Source organism: Capricornis sumatraensis, chromosome 1 (genome assembly GCF_032405125.1).
Source record: "Capricornis sumatraensis isolate serow.1 chromosome 1, serow.2, whole genome shotgun sequence".
In the NCBI taxonomy this organism is placed as follows: domain Eukaryota; kingdom Metazoa; phylum Chordata; class Mammalia; order Artiodactyla; family Bovidae; genus Capricornis; species Capricornis sumatraensis.
In genome coordinates this window covers 70,150,298-70,171,728 of record NC_091069.1, presented here as the reverse complement: position 1 = coordinate 70,171,728, position 21,431 = coordinate 70,150,298, and the positions used below count along the sequence as shown (strand labels likewise).

The 21,431-nt window shown below is 39.0% G+C and overlaps 1 protein-coding gene and 1 pseudogene across 1 annotated transcript in view; one reads left to right on the top strand and one right to left on the bottom strand.

The window, feature by feature from the left end:
* The window catches only part of ASB3 (ankyrin repeat and SOCS box containing 3), a 107,580-nt gene that overhangs the window by 39,150 nt on the left and 46,999 nt on the right, over positions 1–21,431 (bottom strand). The window lies entirely within an intron of this gene.
* LOC138090557 (BRCA1-associated RING domain protein 1 pseudogene) lies at positions 9,434–10,093 on the top strand (annotated as a pseudogene).

Sequence of the window (21,431 nt, the reverse complement as noted above, 5' to 3'; positions counted from 1 at the left end):
AGCAGAGATGTATATAGGAAGCTCTGATCTGTGTGCCTGATGACGTGAAAGGAGTTTTGAAAACGAAGATTTTTAATTTCATTTCAAGCATACAGTTATTCTATATCTTCTACTGTTGTAGGAGGCAGGAAGTTAGAATCAACAAGTCTCAGTGAAAAGTTAAAAAGGCACTAGACATTCGGACAAAGGACCACACTTGAAAAATGGTAATATACATGAAACAATGGGAAGATGAAATCCTTAAATTTCCCTCATAAGGATAAAGAAGTTCTTTAATCAAGAATTCTCTTATACTGGAAGGTTTCAGATAGTCAAACACCTTGGTTGAGATAGTATCACTGAAGTAGTTTAACCTAACTTCTCTTATTTCTAAGTTAATATTCAAGGACATTTTATCAGGCAAAGAAAGTTTTTCAAGCTAAGTTATTTTTCTATAATCAATTAAAATCAACCTGTTTGGGGGTGGAGGTCAGGACAGAAAAGGAAATAAATTTGTTTCATATCCAATTCATACATCATTATCAGTGACTGCTGGCAAAAATCACTCTACAGTCAAGACCTTAAGTTGAAGATTATCAGGTTGTCAGTGGTGATATATGAAACAGAGTGAAAATAAGATTGTTTCCATGAATTAGGCTGACCTTCTAAAAATGAAAGTCAAAAAAAATTTTATTATTAAATACAGTACAGAAGTCAGAGAGAAAAATTTTAGTATCATAAATACACTAAGATATCTGATTTCTGCATGTCTAGTGAAAAAAATTCTCAGTGGCAAAGTAGTATTTTTATACCTTTTGCTAATTATTTCAAAACAAAGCAACTGGTTGACTAATGGGTAATAATTAAGAAATAGTGGTTTAGAAAAGTGTACTTAGAGCTTATACCCTACTAAGTCAGGCTGAGACCTGAGACCTGCTACCATGCTTGTACCTGGACAAACATCTCCTCGATCAACAAAATAGCAAGAAATTGTATGGTACTAAAAAGAACTGTATGCATGCACAGATGGACAAATCCTAGACAAGAGACTAAAAAACCTAAATGCCACTTCTGAAGTGCCTAGAGCAAACGGGGGTCGGGGGCCTGCACACAACACCACATAAAACGCTGGCAAGCCACCTAAGCCATTCCTCTGGCCCAAACTCTCCTGACACTCCTACCCTCACCCCACATAAGGAACACGCTCACCCCAACTCGGGAAATGAGCAAGGGAACCTGTTGTTTGTTCTCACTCCCACTGCTATAGCAGGGTTCCAATAAAGCCTTGCTTGAATTTCTAGTCTGGCCTCTGATCAACTTCTATTGGTTAAGGAGGCCAAGAACCCTGGCTGGTAACACTACCATCAACGCCTCTCCTTTGGAAGAATTGAGTAACTTCTTATCCTTATATAACAACTTAACAAGCTGGAGGGGCAGTGGGAACCATTCCATGACCAAGTGTATTATGCTTCAATAAAAGTTAATTTTAAAAAAAATACCCAAACTTGAACTTAATATTTGTTCCTCCTTATCATAAGGAAACTACGCTTCTTGAGGAGAGAAACTGGGTCCCCTTCCCCTTACGTGCTCAAGGCCAATAGCAGACAGAAGACAGACAACAAATAACCATTGACTAGGTGAATGAAAAATAAATATCTAAAATAAAATGAGATTTTCTCTTTTTAAGAATTCATTCCTCTCCAAACAGAACAGGTTACAGAATTGTATTTCTTGATATGACAATATAACGGCACTAAACTAGCCAGTGTAACAGTAGAAAACAGATAGAGAACAACTTTTCCTAGTATTAAACCATGGGCAAAAGACTATGACTCCTAAAGAAAGGGGAGGAAATCATGAGTGGAGACCCATGATGACCCCAGCCATCTGCCTGGGGACATTTCTGGATTACGGGGCAGTGAGCTAAAGTCCAGGCATAAAAAGAGAAAGGTTGAAGAAAGAATACTCCAAGAAGAGGAAACCGCCCAGGAGACTGCAGCAGTCTGCTGAGCTGAGGAAGAGATCAGAGTTTAAGCAGTTGAAATTGGTGGGGCAAAGCCCAAGAGAAAAGAGAACTGTGCAGGGGGGAATCCCACTGTGGAAGTTTGCCAAGAATCCTTGCCTAAGGTCCAGGTTACACATGTGCAAGGAAGATGAATCTTACCAGAGAACTGCTAAAGAGTTAAGAATGCAACAGACAACCAGAAGACAAACAGTGCTGAGGGGCAACGCAACTCCTAGGAGTTCTGGCCCAGTCAGAGCGGTGAAACCACATGGCTTGCTACCTCAATACCTCATTAACACTCCAGGCATCTATCTAAGAAATCCAAAAGGCAGAGCCCTCGGAATAGAGACCACATCTAAGACTAAGGACTACTCTAGACCTTCTCTAACAAAGCCTAAAATAAGCTCTGATCAGAATGGAGGCAGAGGATGAGAGTTGAGTCCTCTGGGAAGTTAGACTGGAAAATATGATCTCAATAGAGCATAAAATCAAACCTAAACATATTTAAGGTGATAAGCCAGTAAATAATCTATTATTTTAAAAAAGAAAATAAATAATTATTCCTCAGAGAATAACAAAATTCAAGTCTCTATGAAATACTATCCACAATGTCCAGTATACAAGTCAGAAAGTAGTAAGGAGAAACTAACCCCAAAACGGTCCAGATTCTGGATTGAACAGATTAACTAAAGCAGGTACTATAAACATAGGTTAATATCTATGGTATACAGAGAGCCTAGAGAGAGAATCTGAGCAGAGGAAAAAAAACTTAAAAAAAGAAAAAGAAGAACCAAATGGAAATTCTAGAACTGAAAAAAGAAATGGATGTGCTTAAAAGATCAGAGATAGTAGAAGAGTTGATGACCTTGAAGACATTAATATAAATCATCTAATCTAAAGAAATGAAAGAGGAAAAAAAACACTAAAGGAAAATCAACTGTATATCAGGGCCCTGTGGACAACATCAAACAGTGCACCATACATTAACTGGAGTCCCAGAAGGAGGAAAGAATAAGAATCAGGCAGCAAAAAAATATATTTGAAGAAATAATGCCTGAAATTTTACAAAATTTGATTTTAAAAACAAAAACAAAAGCCATATTCACTTACAGATCCCAGAAAATCAGCAAACTACAGTGTTTTGGAAATAGTCACTACCCTTAAGACTTCACAGTATATGTAAGTTAAGGATGATTATATAAACATACTTGACAGCTCTGTGGAAGAACTTAAATGATTATAAAAGGGGGTGCAAACAACAAGCCACTGAAATCAACTTAGCTATAATAATAGTTTAATTTTTTTCCAGGGCTCTTCAGTTCAGTTCAGTTACTCAGTCATGTCCGACTCTTTGCGACTCCATGAACCGCAGCATGCCAGGCCTCCCTGTCTATCACCAACTCCTGGAGTTTACCCAAAATCATGTCCATTGAGTCGGTGATGCCATCCAACCATCTCATCCTCTGTCGTCCAGCATCAGGGTCTTTTCAAATGAGTCAGTTCTTGGCATCAGGTAACCAAAGTATTGAAATTTCAGCTTCAGCAACAGTCCTTCCAATGAATGTTCAGGACTGATTTCCTTTAGGATGGACTGGTTAGATCTCCTTGCAGTCCAAGGGACTTGCAAGAGTCTTCTCCAACACCACAGTTCAAAAGCATCAATTCTTCGGTGCTCAGCTTTCTTCACAGTCCAACTCTCACATCCATACATGACCACTGGAAAAACCATAGCCTTGACTAGACAGACCTTTGTTGACAAACTAATGTCTCTGCTTTTTAATATGCTGTCTAGGTTGGTCATAACTTTTCTTCCAAGGAGTCTTAATTTCATGGCTGCAATCACCATCTGCAGTGATTTTGGAGTCCCCCAAAATAAAGTCTGACACTGTTTCCACTGTTTCCCCATCTATTTCCCATGAAGTGATGGAACCAGATGCCATGATATTAGTTTTCTGAATGCTGAGCTTTAAGCCAACTTTTTCACTCTCCTCTTTCACTTTCATCAAGAGGCTCTTTAGTTCTTCTTCACTTTCTGCCATAAGGGTGGTGTCATCTGCATATCTGAGGTGATTGATATTTCTCCCGGCAATCGTGATTCCAGCTTGTGCTTCATCTAGCCCAGCCGTTTCTCATGATGTACTCTGCATATAAGTTAAATAAGCAGGGTGACAATATATAGCCTTGACGTACTCCTTTTCCTATTTGGAACCAGTCTGTTTTTCCATGTCCAGTTCTAACTGTTGCTTTCTGACCTGCATACAGGTTTCTTAAGAGGCAGGTCAGGTGGTCTGGTATTCTCATCTCTTTCGGAATTTTCCAGTTTATTGTGATCCACACAGTCAAAGGCTTTGGCATAGTCAATAAAGTAGAAATAGATGTTTTTCTGGAACTCTCTTGCTTTTTCAATAATCCTACGGATATTGGCAATTTGATCTCTCATTCCTTTACCTTTTCTAAATCCAGCTTGAACATCTGGAAGTTCACGGTTCACATATTGCTGAAGCCTGGAGAATTTTGAGCATTACTTTACTAGCATGTGAGATGAATGCAACTGTGTGGTAGTTTGAGCATTCTTTGGCATTGCCTTTCTTTGGGATTGGAATGAAAACTGACCTATTCCAGTCCAGGGCTCTTATTTGCATTCAAAAGAAAACTGGCCATTTTACCATGTCCTTTAAGACTCAGCAATAGTAAATAATTAATCCAATCATTCAACCGTGCCAAAGACAGTACTAAGCACGAGAGGCATAGAAAGCAACCAACCTACAAAGTAGTTGCCTTCATGGAACTTCTATTCAGTGGGACTGATAATAAGTTAGCACACTGATAAAATAAGTTCTGACAAAAGTAATTGTGAAATTACTTTTTGTGGGGAAAAACAAGTGAAACTTACTAGGTAAAGTAACAGGCAGTAACTGAGTTTGAGAATGCTATGGTCTGATCTTGGAAGCTAAGCAGGTTCGGATCTGGTTGGTACTTGGTTGGGAGAATGCCACGGTAGAAAATGGGACAGACATCATCTCTTTGATACAGAAACTTCTGAACAGAGAAATGAGAGACAAGAAGCAGTAAGCACGCAAAAAAGTGGAAGATGAGTATTCCAAACAGGAAACAGGAAGTATAAAGGCAGTGAGGTAGAAGAGCTGAGTATATGTAAGGAATAATAAGATTGTCAGGAGAGGAAATAAAGCAACAAAGGTAGAAAGACGTGAAATTTTATAAGCCTTGACAAAAAGTTAGGTGTTTTTGCCTTTTTTTTTTTTTTTTAAGGAAAAATGAATTTGTAGCAATTTTTAGGAGCACAGCTCATCACCTGCTTGTTCGGAACATAAATCTTGAGGAGTTGAGTGATCTGCCCAATGTCACAGAGCTAATGCCTATTAGACTGGAGACCAGGCTTCCCAGCTATTAGTTAGGACTCCCTCAACTAGTCTCGGTAATATTAAAAAGAATAGGAGTCAGCAAACTTTCTGTAAAGAGCCAGAAAATACAGTCCCCAACTTAAGATGGTTCAACAATTTTTTGACTTTACGATGATGTAAAAGGGAGACACGTTCAGAAGAAACTGCACTTTGAATTTTGATATTTTCCTGGGCTAGCAATATGTGTATAACCATCTCTCACAACACTGGACAGCGGCAGCGAGCTGCAGCTCCCCATCAGCCAGCCACCAAATCACGAGGATAAACAAATGACACACTCGCAACCATTCTGTTTTTCACTTTCAGTATAGTTTCAATAAATTACATGAGACATTTAACACTTTATTATAACATAAGCTTTGTGTAAGATGTTTGTGCCTAATGAAAGGCACAATGTAGGCTAATGAACATGTTATGAGCACATTTAAGGTAGGCTAGACTGGGCAATGACGTCTGGTAGGCTAGATGTATTAAGCGGATTTTTAACTTAAAACATTTTCAGCTTACAGTGGGTTTACTGGGATGTAACCCTTTCCTAAGTTGAGGAAGATCTGAACTCTATTATATCTAGTTTCTCTGGTTCAACATTATATTTATAAGGTTTTTCAATATTATTGCCTCCAGTTGCCGATCACTCCTTTTTGTTGCTGTGTACCATTTCCTTGTGTAAACAGAACACTATTTACCCGTTCTATTGCTGGTAGATGCTATTTGGATAGCTTTCTGTCTGGGGCTGTTAAAGAGTGTGCAACAATAAGAATATTCTAGTACATGTCACTTTTAGTGAACACTGATACACATTACTTTTGGATATATTCCTAAGGACGGAACTGTTGGGACAGAAGATATGTACATATTTAGCTTTAGTAAATTCTTCCAAACAGTTTCTCAAAGTGGCTGAAACAAATTCACACTCCCACCAGTAATCTATCTTTCGGTTGCTCCACATCCTCATAAACACTCGGCATTTTCAATCTTTCCTTTTTTACCCATTCTGGTAGATGTGTAATGTTTACTCTTACCTTAAGCATCAGTTACCTCAAATTCTCTTTGAAAGTAGTCGAGATATGAATAAATAAACAAAATGTAACACTGTCTTTGTTCTGAGTTCCTTTGGGACTCATTAACTTGGGTACAAGTCAAGTCATGTTAACTGTAAACTAAAATTTCAAATCTCGACATTGGGGTTACAGAAGAAACAAGTTGATAACAGCTATAACTGGCTGACATTACACAGGAGTTCACTATATTCTCTTTTCAAATATATTTTAAATGCTTCACAATAAAAGTTTTTAGTATTTTTCACCAGCTCATGGCCCCACCTGCATAGTATGGAAACTGCATTACCTAACAAATTCTACCCCCACAAAGACTTCTAGTCTCCTAAACCTGTCATCTGCTCTGAGACACCTTCCTGGTGGTTCACAGTTGTAAAGGCCATTTGAAGTTTATAACTGGCATAGTGCCAATGAGAATGTCACCTAGGCCATAGGCTTATCTCCCAATTCTGAATATGCGAGATGCCAAAGTACTGCTGGTTTCCCTGCAGTCCCACTGTAGAGGCAACATGCTGTATGTCTGAGCACCCTTGGAGAAGACGCCCTGTACCCTAACCTTCAACATATTCTGTCCCTAAGTCTCCTACAGAGTAGGGCCACTAATAACCCTGTGCCTCTCAGAGCCGCTCACAGAAACAGATCCTTCACCTTCCGCTTTCAGCTCCTCTCACTACAGGGCTCAAATATGAATTCCAGGCTGTTCTTCAATACCCATGTTTCCCAAAAGCCCCCCTACCTCCCAGTCACGCAAATAAAAATCTCCACCTGAAAACCATTAATTCTACCCCCAAATTTGCCATGTACTGGTTCATGCTCACAAAAATGCTCAGATGTCTCAAACACATCTGAATTATAATTTAGGATCATAATGGTGTCCTAACTGTAATGGAAAGAACACAGACTGTGTAGTCAGGCACTCTGTCCAGCTATGAGCGAGTTATTCCCTCACTCACATTTATAAAATAAGAATAATCTACTTACCTAGGGGTTTTTATTTTGACTAAATAATTAATATAAGTAAATACAGTAAGTGCTCAATAAATGTCCCTTCCTTCCCTCCCTCAGTCCCCTTACCCCCTTCCTGATAAACTACTGGTCAACTTCTCTTCTTAACAAACTATACATACAGGATACTCAGAAGGTTATTAGCTTTTCAATCATGAGGAATTAGGCCATAATTAAAATTACCTCAATTATTCAGACCTCTGATTAAACTTCTCTTACCAACACTCCATGTGCCCTAAGGTGAGTCTGTCCCCTATGCAGAATCAATCCTTCTGACCAACAACCCAATTAACTGCAACAACCATCACCAGCACTATGAGAACTGCATATTCAGGTCCCCTTCAAAATGAGAGTGCAAACTCTCAGGTTTCCCCAATTTACTGTCCGAATTATTTCCTCCATGATAATCATCCACAAATCCGCTTTATTAGTTTAATAAACGCTTATGTTTAACTTTCCTCCTCCACAGCCATAACTGATCTGTCTTACAAACATATACACTATTTCCCATTCAAAAAAGGAATTCAAAGCTCATAATCCTCTTTCTTTGCATGGTCAGCTCCTCTATGAACAGTCATTCACTTGCCCAATTTTTCTTTCTTCCAAAAAACAGAATTGGGTCTATAGGTAGGCAGATGCTTATTAACACAGAACCTTTACGCTTTTTTTTTTTTTTTGTCCTTCCACTTCCTGTCAAAGTTTTTACAGACCTAAAGACACTTCTTTAGATGGTTTGGAGCATAAGTCTGATAATCACCTAATCAACTGAGAGTAATGAGGGAAATTCAGTTGCAATTTCTACCATCCCACTGATAAGCAAAGGACAGGATAAGTTGGTGTTTTCTTTGTTCCCTCACCTCTCTACATGGGATCCACCTAGTACTACATACTATTGCAAAGAGGACCAACATTTCAAAGACAGAAGAGGACCATAGCTCATTTAAGGATGTACAAAGAGCTGCACTCTCCAATGCAGAAGCCAGCAGCCATACGTGGCTATTTAAATCTGATTAATTAAAATTAAATGAAAATTTGAGTACCTCAATCAAACTAGCCTCATGGAAAGAGTTCAAGATCCACACTAGGCTAGTGATTGGACAGTACAAATTTAGGACACTTTCAAGAGTTACTGTACTGTCAAACTCAGCACATTTTTTAGCCTTAAGAATCGCTGCAAGCTCACTGAGCATTTTCTGTTGTTCGGAAGAAAGTCCACTGCCTTTAAGTGCAAGAGGCCCATCCCGATGCTGACCAGTGTTTACTACTGAGCAATGGCTAGTTGATGATGATTCCTTCTTCTCCGGTAGCAGCAACAGCGATTTCATATTTTTACTGTCTGCATAATCCACCCGCTGCAGACCAAATATGTTGACTGCCTCCCTGGAGGCTCCAAAGGCGAGTAACAGCTTGACAATGTCCACATGCCCATTCTTCAGTGGTGTTCACCAACGCCTTGTGCTGGAGCAGCAATTCCACCACCTTCAGGTGCCCGTGATTGCAGGCTTCATGCAAAGGTGTCCACTCAGCATGATCTTTAACATTTGGGTCACTTCCACTTTGTAAGAGGTATTCAACGGAAGGGATGTCGCCCTTAATTGAAGCAATATGGAGCAAAGTCTCTCCTCGATGATTTCTCTTCACAGCTGTAAGGCTAACAGGCCACAGCTTTGTTGCTGAGGGACTACACATCATTCATCTGTAACTTGGACTGTTCAGTGTAGAAGGCGGAGTACCTGGTGAAAGGCTAATGGATTCAACCAATATAGTATGGCTTTTCTTCCTTAATGTGTCACCAACTTTAAGTTTGTTCGAAGGTGGTAAAGAACAACCAGGCAATGGCATGTTTTCTGAGAGCACTGTTTGCTTAACAGAGTTTCCACCAGTGCTCTGACTGCTGCTTCTGCATCTCTTAGAAACAGGACTGAAAAGTCTATCGTGATGCCCAAGCTTCCCATTACAACCTGATGGCAAGGATTTCTTGGACGGAAGATAGTTTGCAGAGACTGTCTTTTCAGGAGTCACTACTCCATTCTTGCTCTCAATTTCTGGAGATTGCAATGATTCTTAAGGCTAAAAAATCCGCTGAGTGTGACAGTACAGTAACTCATATCATTGTTCCTGGTGATACAGTTCAAAGCACCCTGAAATGTATGCTTGGAATTCTCACTGGATACTGGATCCTAAAATTTGAATGGGTGAAAGTATGTCTATAAAGCAAAGAATGTGAACAGGAAAGAAAGTATGAAATTCCTGAAGGACCACAGAAAAGCAGGCTCAACAGAGAACAGCTGTTGCCAAAGCTGTCTGATGGATGCTACTTATATTTTGGGGGAACTTTCAAACACCATCCAAAGGACAACCTTATTAAGCTTGTTGCAGCCGGTGGGGGCCAGATCCTTATTAGAAAGCCCAAGCCAGACAGTGATGTGACTCAAACCATCAATACAGTCGCATACCATGCCAAACCTGATTCTGATCAGCACTTCTGCACACAGTATATCATCTATGAGAACCTGTCTAATCATCGCCCAGAAATGGTTCGGCAGGGCAAAGTCTGGATGGCTCCTTCCCGCTGGTTTATAGATTGTGTGATGTCCTTTGAGTTGCTTCCTCTTGACAACTGAATTCACACAGTGTAATAACCTAGTGATTGCACTGTTTTCATTAGTCACATTTTTACAAATAGGTAGACTCATTCATCAGAGAAGGTGATGGCACCCCACTCTAGTACTCTTGCCTGGAGAGTCCCATGGACAGAGGAGCCTGGTGTGCTGCAGTTCATGGGGTCATGAAGAGTCAGACACGACTGAGCGACCTCACCTTCACTTTTCACTTTCATGCATTGGAGAAGGAATTGGCAACCCACTCCAGTGTTCTTGTCTGGACAATCCTAGGGACGGGGGAGCCTGGTGGGCTGCTGTCTATGGGGTCACACAGAGTCGGACATGACTGAAATGACTTAGCAACAGCAGCAGCAGCAAGTTCCAGAGGACAGCTTTGGTCTAGAGTTTAGAATTTAACTGAACTGGAATTTAACCTAGAATACTAGGCATCTCTACCTCCAAGATACATGCCTGGCAATGAAGACAGGGAGCCAGGCCATTAGTTGTGGTTCCTATGGTTTGAGACAGGTGTTCAAGGAGAGAAAGGAAATGAGTAATTCTGGAACCTGGAAAAGTACTGTGGATTCTCAAAGAGAAAAAGAAAGTAGAATCAGAGGATCTGATATTACACTGTCATCCAACAAGGACTAGAGTTCAAGGATAAAGAATAAAGATGAAATAAAACATCTCATTTTGAAGACAGAGCTCAGAGTGCCTGAGGTACACAGAGAAAGGGGAGAAAGGGTTTCCTTTTTTCGATCCAAACAGATTTTGTCTATAAGACTCTAGCTGAGACAGCAGAAAAGAAAATCCAGAAGCTCTGAGGACAGGGACACTACTCCTCCCACAACAGGTCAGACTACTATGCTGAAGAAAGTGTACAAACTGAAGTCTAAGAAAGCAAAAATGATATGATAACATCATTTCCTGCAATAATTTCTAGGGAGACATTTATACTGTTGAAGAAACACAGTTTTTCCATTTCCTGTATTTAAGAGGGAAAAAGAAGTAATCTGAGATAACATAACCTGAATATCAAATATTGTTGAAAAGAAGAAATCAAGGAAATGGAAGCAGCCGTGCATAAAACTTCTAACCAAAATCAAAACTCAGTTGAGGCATGGAGCACACTGAGTGCAGTCACAAGGCCCACACACAGACTTCATGAACACGAGGACTCAACACAGGATTCTCATCTGGGAGAAACAGGATAAGAAATAAAGAGCAACACAAAATGTAAGTAATACATCTAGGAATAAGAAACTCAAACTAAAAATAGTAAGCAATGATCATCCTTCAATGCAGCATTCATCAAAGAGTAAATTTCTAAAGGAAGGACTTTTAAAAATGTGACTATCCTACTGAATGCGCTTTTGGAAAAATGCCTAACGTGACACTGTGTTCTAAGGAACTCCTATAGACAAGTTCTGTACCGAATGCAAAAATCGTAGTGAGTTGAGTTTTATATCTACAAGCTAGAAATATACCCTTTCATCTTGAGGCTCGGATTTTGACCACAATTCTACTGAGAAATATCATGATCAGTAAGGCTGTATAGAACATTTTAACCACAGGCTGGCCATCTCCTCCACTTATAGCAACAGGTTGGTGATTTCTGAGGAGTCTCAGAGATTACCTATATATCATATTAGTACTTTGATTTGTATATGAATTTTTAACTGCATCTACACTCTAAAGTTCTGCATCTATTCTCCATTTTGCACTTCCAATTTCTATATAATTCAACAATAAAATAATTTCCTTTGATTATCTAATTTGAGTAAACTTTTTCCCTATCTCTTTCACAAAGCAAAAAAGAGTATTTGCAACAATTTTATCTACTGTGTATTTCTCTGGTCCTGTGATTACACTGACATCTGGTGGCACTAGAAAAGAATCTAGACAGCAAAGAAAAATAAATTTTTTTCCACTGTTGTGAATCCATCCTACGAATTCTATGACCTCAGATTTTGTTTTTCTAAGATTACCTATTCCTAGGACAGCAAAGTACTATACTAACTCCACTGACGGCACATTAATTTCAAACTTTCACTTTAATAAAGTGACTGGCAAAGATGGAAAATTATTTCAAAAATGTCACTGGGTAAGCTGGACTACCCACAGGTATTTATCTCATAATTAAATTTTATAATCAGAACAGGATAACCAACAAAACCTTATTGTATAGCACATGGAACTCTGTTCAATGTTATGTGCCAGCCTGGATGGGGGTGGGGGTTTGAAGGAGAATGGAATCATATATATGCATGGCTGAGTCCCTTCACCATTCATAAAACTATCACAACATTGTTAATTGGCTATACTTCAAAACAAAATGTTTGTAGTGTTAAAAAAAATTAAATTCAAATATAAAAAATAAAGTTGGAGAAGCAAAAAAATAAATTTTATAATCAGAACAGTTATAAAGTAAGTTTTTCCCATTAAAGATATATACATAGTTTCAAGCACTTTCCCTATATATTCAAATATACTTCGATAATGTGTCTTGGCCATGAATCTTTAGTCTGAGAAGTGAAAGGGAAAGTCACACAGTCGTGTCCAACTTCTCTCTGACCCCATGGACTACAGTCCATGGAATTCTCCAGGCTAGAATACTGGAGTGGGTAGTGTTTCCCTTCTCCAGGGGATCTCCCCAACCCAGGGATTGAACCTAGGTCTCCCGCATTGCAGGCGGATTCTTTACCAGCTGAGCCACCAGGGAAGCCCATTAATCTCTCACTGGGCCTAATTTATCATAGGTATACATTTATAGGAAAAAACAGTACGCACATGGTTTGGTATAATCTGAGGTTTCCAGCATCCCCTGGTGATCTTGGAACAACATATGCTCCACAGATAAGGGAGAACTACTAAATTGACATAAAATTTAAAAACAAACAAAACTAACCCAGGGTTCAAACCCAGATCTCCCACATTGCAGGCGGATTCTTTACCAGCTGAGCCACAGGAGGAGCCAATCTTTAGCCTAAAAGGTAGTATTTTGTTGCCTAGAAAATTTTTTTCTGAAGTTCTAATCGAAAGTTCACTTCTTATAAAGGACCTGGTGTCTCCCAAGTCTTTAACAATCTTAAAAATGTATACTGATGGGAAAAACCATGACCTCGTGGACAAAGTTTATTATGTTAGGAATATATTAATAACAAAGCTTATGAGAAGTACCTGATTCCATGATATGTCTCTATTTCTGATATAGAGAAGTCAAATGGGCAATTAGACAACAGAGACCATAACCAGAAAAGCACATCTTTCAATCACATGGAAGTCTTAGGAGACAAAAAACTAAAATTCTATTATTTTATTATTTCTCCACATGTCTCCCCACCAACAGAGCTGAGAGAAACATTTTAGACAGCACGTCTTTAAATTTACATATTCATCCAGAATTATAACAGTGAATTCTACAACTCTTTATAATGATCCAATTCATATTCCTGAAATTCTCATAAAGCAGTATCCTCCTTACAGGAGCTACCTCTGCATGATCTCCACAGTATGGCTTACAGAAATAAATCACTACACTGAGGAGTCCTTAGCAGAGAAAAAGTATATGGCAAAACATACCTCATCCCAAGGACTCCTAATTATAGAGAAGCAACACTTTTATTTCAGCCATGCTAACCAGTGACGTTCATTACACAACTGGCCAGTGGCAATCTAATCATAAATAAAGGAACGACTGCATTAACTACGTAACGATTCCACCTGACAGCCACACATCCATACTGTACAGCACTGCTACTCAGTACTGTTCACAGCCTGTTGATCTACCAACTGTTATCAGTCCTCAACAAAATGAGAAATTTTTACCAGGATGTACATCAGTTATGTCCTTAAAACATATTGTTTAGTTCAGCTGACATTTTTCTTGAAAGAAAACTATTTTGATAAAGGAAGTTGTACAAATGTAAATCACTGATTTACATTATGGCTCAAGCCCCTTATCAACAGACTGACATTTCTGAGTAGCACTGGTCTATGGTATCTAAAGAGAACAGAGATTGCACTGTATGACCAGGATGCGGTGAGGAATGCCTCATTTAAGTCTATTTCTACCATACACTAGAATATTAAACTATACAAAATACTGACATCAAGAATTTTTGTCTTACTTTAAAAATCTGGACTTCCAATTTTAATATTGTGAATAAAGTAGTTGCCCTTACTCTTCTTAGAAAGCATTAAAGAGCAATTAATCCAAAATCAGCAAAGAAAATAAATAAAAACACATCCTGCATTTGTAGCAAAACTACAAATCCCACTAAAACTTCAGATCAAAAACAGGTAGGAGCTTTCAAAACAGAGGTTAATTGAAGGCACCTGTGGGAGGAAGGGGAGAAAGTGTCAACCGCACATCTCACAAGTAGCAGGCAAAGTAAACTTCTCAGAGGTGGGACGGAGGCTCCCTCTGAGGGATTAAACATAAATGTCTAACAGAGGGATAAGATTCATTAACTAGAAGGAAGAATACCTATGGACAGAGTTGAAATCTCAAAGTCACAAGAGCTGGGTCTAAATAAGGAATAACACAAACATGCTACATTTGTAGGAGTAGTCTGTCTGGGCTAGCATGGAAGTGAAGCTTCCCACAACTGCCTATACCAACCAAACAGTGAAAGATAATGACTAAATGAATTCACTCACTGGAAAAGTTCAGTTCAGTTCAGTTCACTTCAGTCACTCAGTCATGTCCGACTCTCTACAACCCCATGGACTTCAGCACACCAGGCTTTCCTGTCCATCATCAACTCCCGGAGTTTACCCAAAATCATGTCCATTGAGTCGGTGAAGCCATCTAACCATCTCATCCTCAGTCGTCTCCTTCTCCACCCGCCTTCAATCTTTCCCAGCATCAGGGTCCTTTCAAATGAGTCAGCTCTTTGCATCAGGTGGCCAAAGTACTGGAGTTTCAGCTTCAACATCAGTCCTTCCAATGAACACCCAAGGCTGATCTCCTTTAGGATGGACTGGTTGGATATCCTTGCAGTCCAAGAGACTCTCAAGAGTCTTCTCTAACACCACAGTTCAAAAGCATCAGTTCTTCAGTGCTCACCTTTCTTTATAGTCCAACTCTCACATCCATACATGACCACTGGAAAAACCATAGCCTTGACTAGACGGACCTTTGTTGGCAAAGTAATGTCTCTGCTTTCTAATATGCTGTCTAGGTTGGTCATAACTTTTCTTCCAAGGAAGAAGCATCTTTTAATTTCATGGCTGCAGTCACCATCTGCAGTGATTTTGGAGCCCAAAAAAATAAAGTCTGTCATTGTTTCCACTGTTTTCCCATCTATTTGTCATGAAGTGATGAGACCAGATGCCATTATCTTAAGTTTTCTGAATGTTGAGGTTTAAGCCAACTTTTCACTCTCCTCCTTCACTTTCATCAACAGGCTCTTTAGTTCTTCTTTGTGGATGGTGTCATTTGCATATCTGAGGTGATTGATATTTCTCCCAGGATTCTTGATTCCAGCTTGTGCTTCATCCAGCCCAGTGTTTCTGATGATACATTCTGCATGTAAGTTAAATAAACAGGGTGACAATATACAGCCTTGGCCTACTCCTTTCCCAATTCGGAACCAGCCGGTTGTTCCATGTCCAGTTCTAATTGTTGCTTCCTGACCTGCATACAGGTTTCTCAAGAGGCAGGTCAGGTGGTCCGGTATTCCCATCTCTTTAAGAATTTTCCACAGTTTTTCGTGATCCACATGATCAAAGGCATTGGAGTAGCCAATAAAGCAAAAATAGATGTTTTTCTGAAACTCTCTAGCTTTTCCCATGATCCACTGGATGTTGGCAATATGATCTCTGGTTCCTCTGCCTTTTCTAAAATGACCATGATGCTTTTGGGAAAGCATTGAGGGCAGTAGGAGACGGAGACAAACAAGGATGAGAACGATGGATGGTATCACTGTCTCAATGGACATGAGTCTGAGCAAACTCTGGGAGACAGTGAAGGACAGGAAAGCCTGGTGTGCTACAGTCCATGGGATCACAAAGAATCAAACATAACTGAGGAACTGAACAACAAATGAATTCACACCCAAAAACCATACTGCTGCTGCTGCTAAGTTGCATCAGTCATGTCTGACTCTGTGCGACCCCACAGATGGCAAGCCACCAGGTCCCTGGGATTCTCCAGGCAAGAACACTGAAGTGGGTTGCCATTTCCTTCTCCAATGCATGAAAGTGGAAAGTGAAAAGTGAAAATGAAGTCGCTCAGTCGTGTCCAATTTTTAGTGACCCCACAGACTGCTGCCTACCAGGCTCCTCCGTCCATGGGATTTTCCAGGTAAGAGTACTGGAGTGGGTCGCCAGCGCCTTCTCTGAAAACCATGAGTCAAAAGGAAAATTAGCCAGTGTGGAATGTGGCTCAAGCTCCATCCTATTGAAAAATCTCCTGAAACAAAGGTGAAACCTGAGCAAAATCTCACATTTCCGATAAGTTATCAAAAAGGAACAAGCACACATCTATTAAAGACACCAAAAAGGGGGAAGAAAGTTATGGGGAAAACTACTGGTAGACCAAAACAACAACAAAAACACAAAACTCTTATTATAAAAATACTGCCAGAAAATGAATGAAAACTGTGGCTAAACCTTTTGTTGTAAATTTTAAAAGGAAAAAAATGAAGCTGGTGTAAAAACGCACAACTGGAGATCAGTAGAGAAATAACTCCAGAAAGAAAGAAGAGACGGGGCCAGAGGAAAAACAACACCGAGCTGTGAATGAGACTGGTGACGAAAGCAAGGTCTGATGCTGTAAAGAGCAATATTGCATAGGAACCTGGAATGTTACGTCCATGAATCAAGGCAAATTGGAAATGGTCAAACAGGAGACGGAAAGAGTGAACGTTGACATTTTAGGAATCAGGGAACTAAACTGGACTGGAATGGGTGAATTTAACTCAGATGACTATTATGACCATTGCTACTGTGGGCAAGAATCCCTTAGAAGAAATGCAGTAGCCATCACAGTCAACAAAAGAGCCCAAAATGCAGTACTTGGATGCAATCTCAAAAACTAGAGAATAATCTGTCAGTTTCCAAGGCAAATCATTCAACCTCACAGTGATCCAAGTCTATGCCCCAACCAGTAATGCTGAAGAAGCTGAAGTTGAATGGTTCTATGAAGACCTAGAACTAACACCCAAAAAAGATGTCCTTTTCATTATAGGGGACTGGAATGAGAAAGTAGGAAGTGATAAAACACCTGGAGTAACAGGCAAATTTGGCCTTGGGGTACAGAATGAAGCAGGGCAAAGGCTAATAGAGTTTTGCAACTGGTCATAGCAAACACCCTCTTCCAACAACACAAGAGAAGACTCTACACATGGACTATCAGATGGTCAACACCAAAATCAGACTGATTATATTTTTTGCAGCCAAAGATGGAGAAGCTCTATACAGTCAGCAAAAACGAGACCAGAAGCTGACTATGGCTCAGAACATGAACTCCTTATTACCAAATTCAGACTTAAATTGAAGAAAGTAGGGAAAACCACTAGACCATTCAGGTATGACCCAAATCAAATTCCTTACAATTATACAGTAGAAGTGAGAAATAGATTTAAGGGACTAGATCTGATAGAGTACCTGATGAACTACAGATGGAGGTTCGTGACACAGTACAGGAGACAGGGATCAAGATCATCCCCAAGAAAAGGAAATCCAAAGAAAGCAAAATGGCTGTCTGAGAAGGCCTTACAAATAGCTGTGAAAAGAAGAGAAGCGAAAAGCAAAGGAGATAATGAAAGATATACCCATTTGAATGCAGAGTTCCAAAGAACAGCAAGGAGAGATAAAAAAAGCCTTCCTCAGTGATCAGTGCAAAGAAATAGAGGAAAATAATAGAATGGGAAAGACTAGAGATCACTTTAAGAAAATCAGAGATACCAAGGGGACATTTCATGCAAAGATGGGTTCAATAAGGACAGAAATGGTAATGGACTTAACAGAAGCAGAAGATATTAAGAGGTGGCAAGAATACACAGAAGAACTGTACAAAAAAGATCTTCACAACCCAGATAATCACAATGGTATGATCACTCAGCTAGAGCCAGACATCCTGGAATGTGAAGTCAAGTGGGCCTTAGAAACCATCACTATGAACAAAGCTAGCAGAGGTGATTGGAATTCAGGCTGAGCTACTTCAAATCCTAAAAGATGATGCTGTGAAAGTGCTGCACACAATATGCCAGCAAATCTGGAAGACTCAGCAGTGGCCACGGAACTGGAAAAGGTTAGTTTTCATTCCAATCCCAAAGAAAGGCAATACCAAAGAAGGCTCAAACTACTGCACAACTGCACTCATCTCACACGCTAGTAAAGTAATGCTCAAAATTCTCCAAGACAGGCTTCAATAATACGTGAACTGTGAATTTCCAGATGTTCAAGCTGGTTTTAGATAAGGCAAAGGAACCAGAGATCAAATTGCCAACATCCACTGGATCATCGAAAGCAAGAGAGTTCCAGAAAAACATCTATTTCTGCTTTATTGACTATGCCAAAGCCTTAGACTGTGTGGATCACAATAAACTGTGGAAAATTCTGAAAGAGATGGGAATACCAGACCACCTGACCTGCCTCTTGAGAAATCTGTATGCAGGTCAGGAAGCAATAGTTAGAACTGGACATGGAACAACAGACTGATTCTAAATTGGAAAAGGAGTACATCAAGGCTGAATATTGTCACCCTGCTTATTTAACTGCAGAGTACATCATGAGAAATGCTGGGCTAGATGAAGCACAAGCTGGAATCAAGATTGCCAGGAGAAATATCAATAACTCAGATATGCAGATGACACCACCCTTATGGCAGAAAGTGAAGAAGAACTAAAGAGCCTCTTGATGAAAGTTAAGGAGAGTGAAAAAGTTGGCTGAAAAACTCAACATTCAGAAAACTAAGATCATGGCATTTGAAAAGACCCTGATGCTGGGAAAGATTGAAGACGGATGGAGAAGGGGACAACACAAGATGAGATTTTGGTGCCATCACCGACTCAAAGGACATGAGTTTGAGTAAACTCCATGAGTTGGTGATGGACACAGAGGCCTGGCATCCTGCAGTCCATGAGGTCGCAGAGAGTCAGACATGACTGAGCAACTGAACTGAAATGAACTGAGACATAAGTGCTCAGGTAAAAGGTAACTAGATAATAGCTGATGTAATATAAACCTGGACAATTTAGAAAAGACCTGGGAAAAATTAAGTTATCATAGAAATGCAATTGAAGCTGTAAAAAATACTAGAGAAAACAGACATTTCTGAAAAGGAACAAACAGGAAAAGTAAAAACAAACAAAACAGGTTTAGATTAAATGATAGATATGAAAAAGGACAAACAATAAACAAATAACTGGAGCCCAAGAAGACCATCATAATAACAGAATAAATATTTAAAGATATAATTACAGAAAGACTTACTAAAATAAATATTGAAACAGCATTTCATGTCTCAGAAAACTCTGAAAGAAACAAAATACTGCCACTAAAAACAGAAGAAAATCAGAGGCCTCCAACTTCAACTCTAGAACATAATAAATATCCACTACAAAGTTTCTCAAAAAAATGTGTCCCAAATTTACCTAATTAAACTGCTATACAAATATAAAATCATTTAATTCTCTGGTGGTCCAGCAGTTAGGACTCCACACTTCACTGCTGAGGGCCCATTTCAATCACTAGTTGGGGAACTAAGATCCCACAAGTCGAGCCACACAGCCAAAAATAACTTAAAAATAAATAAAATCATTATTCAATTATGAATATGAAAGAATTAGAGGAACATTATCTTCATGGGTCCTTTTAGATGACTCATTTAAAGAAAAGAATTTAGTTAACCAAGCAAGACTGGAAAAATCATGGCAAAATAACTGCTGATAAACTTCTAAGCTATTTAATCATTGAACTATAAGAAAAAATAAAATGAAAGTATTAAGATGGCAGTATGCTTACTTTATGGAACAAAAAGATATAGTCTTAAAACATAAAAGAGTATGATATTTTACATCAAGAAAGTAAACAGAACAAGAAATTAACATTTTAAAAATGTAACCTTTTAGTGAACAGCCACACTTCAAACCTGAGAAAACTCAAACTTCTCTTTTCAAGAACATGCCCTCAAATAAAAATGCTAAGGTTACAATCCTTGAGAAAGATGATTAATCATTCTATTTAAAGATCTAAAAATAACTCCAAAGATTAAGTTTAATTAATATTAAATATATGAATGCTAAACCTCAAAATTCATAGCACCTCAAAAAATAACTCTATGAATGATCACTGATCCACGAAAACATAAGTGAAAAATGAAATCTAGGTTGGTTTGTTCAACTCTAGAATATACCAACACAATCAAAGGACAGGCCACATGAGCTTAAGTATGACATATTTTATATATTTAATATTGAAATAGGCACCTCTTCCCAGGAGGCTCAGTGATAAAGAACCCTCTTGCCAATGCAGGAGACACAGAAGAGGCAGGTTCAATCCCTGGATCAAGAAGAAACTCTGGAGGAGAAAATGGCAACCCATTCCAATAATCTTTCCTGGGGAATTCCATGGACAGAGGCGCCTGGCGGGCTACAGTCCATGGGGTTGTAACAGCTGCATGACTGAGCAAACATACACATTGAAATAGGCAGCCTCACATAACACTGTTTATAAAGCACTTTACTAATAAATATGTTGAAGGGTATGTTTAACGTTGAAGGTTACACAGACTAAGCAGACTCTGAAGAACAAAAAATGAAAAATGGTCCATCAAAAGCCAAAACAGCATGCTGTGCAGTTATCACAGAAAACTGTCCTATGAAGTCACAGTAGGTTGGATTTTAGCTTTCCAATTTATCAGTGTTGTTTTAAATTTAGCAAAATAAAGAGAAAACCTATTTCCTTCAAAATCAGCTATATTTTCACTTAGAATCTTCTATATTTATAAATAAAGGTATTCTTATTTCCAAAGCAGTTTAGAATACTTACTGTGAATGCATTTATGAAGCAAGGGAAAAGTAGCTGGGAAAGAAGGCAAAAAAAGAAATAAAGGGCAGACTCCTTGTTAAACATAAACTTTAAGTTGCATGTAGCAAATGATGTTCTATAAGAACAATTTTCATGTGGAAAGATACAGAGATGTTTGGTAAATTTCCCCTTTCTTGTGGGGTTTTCTCAATTTAAGTCTTACTGCCATCAAACTGAAAATCTGCCTTCCAAACTCAATTTTATGAAAATCTTGGTGAGTTCTGTACAGGAAGATATTCCCATTACAAACAGTGGAGTAATAAATTTTCTAACTCTCTGCGTTCAGCCTTCAGTTCAACAATAGTGACACACCATTGAT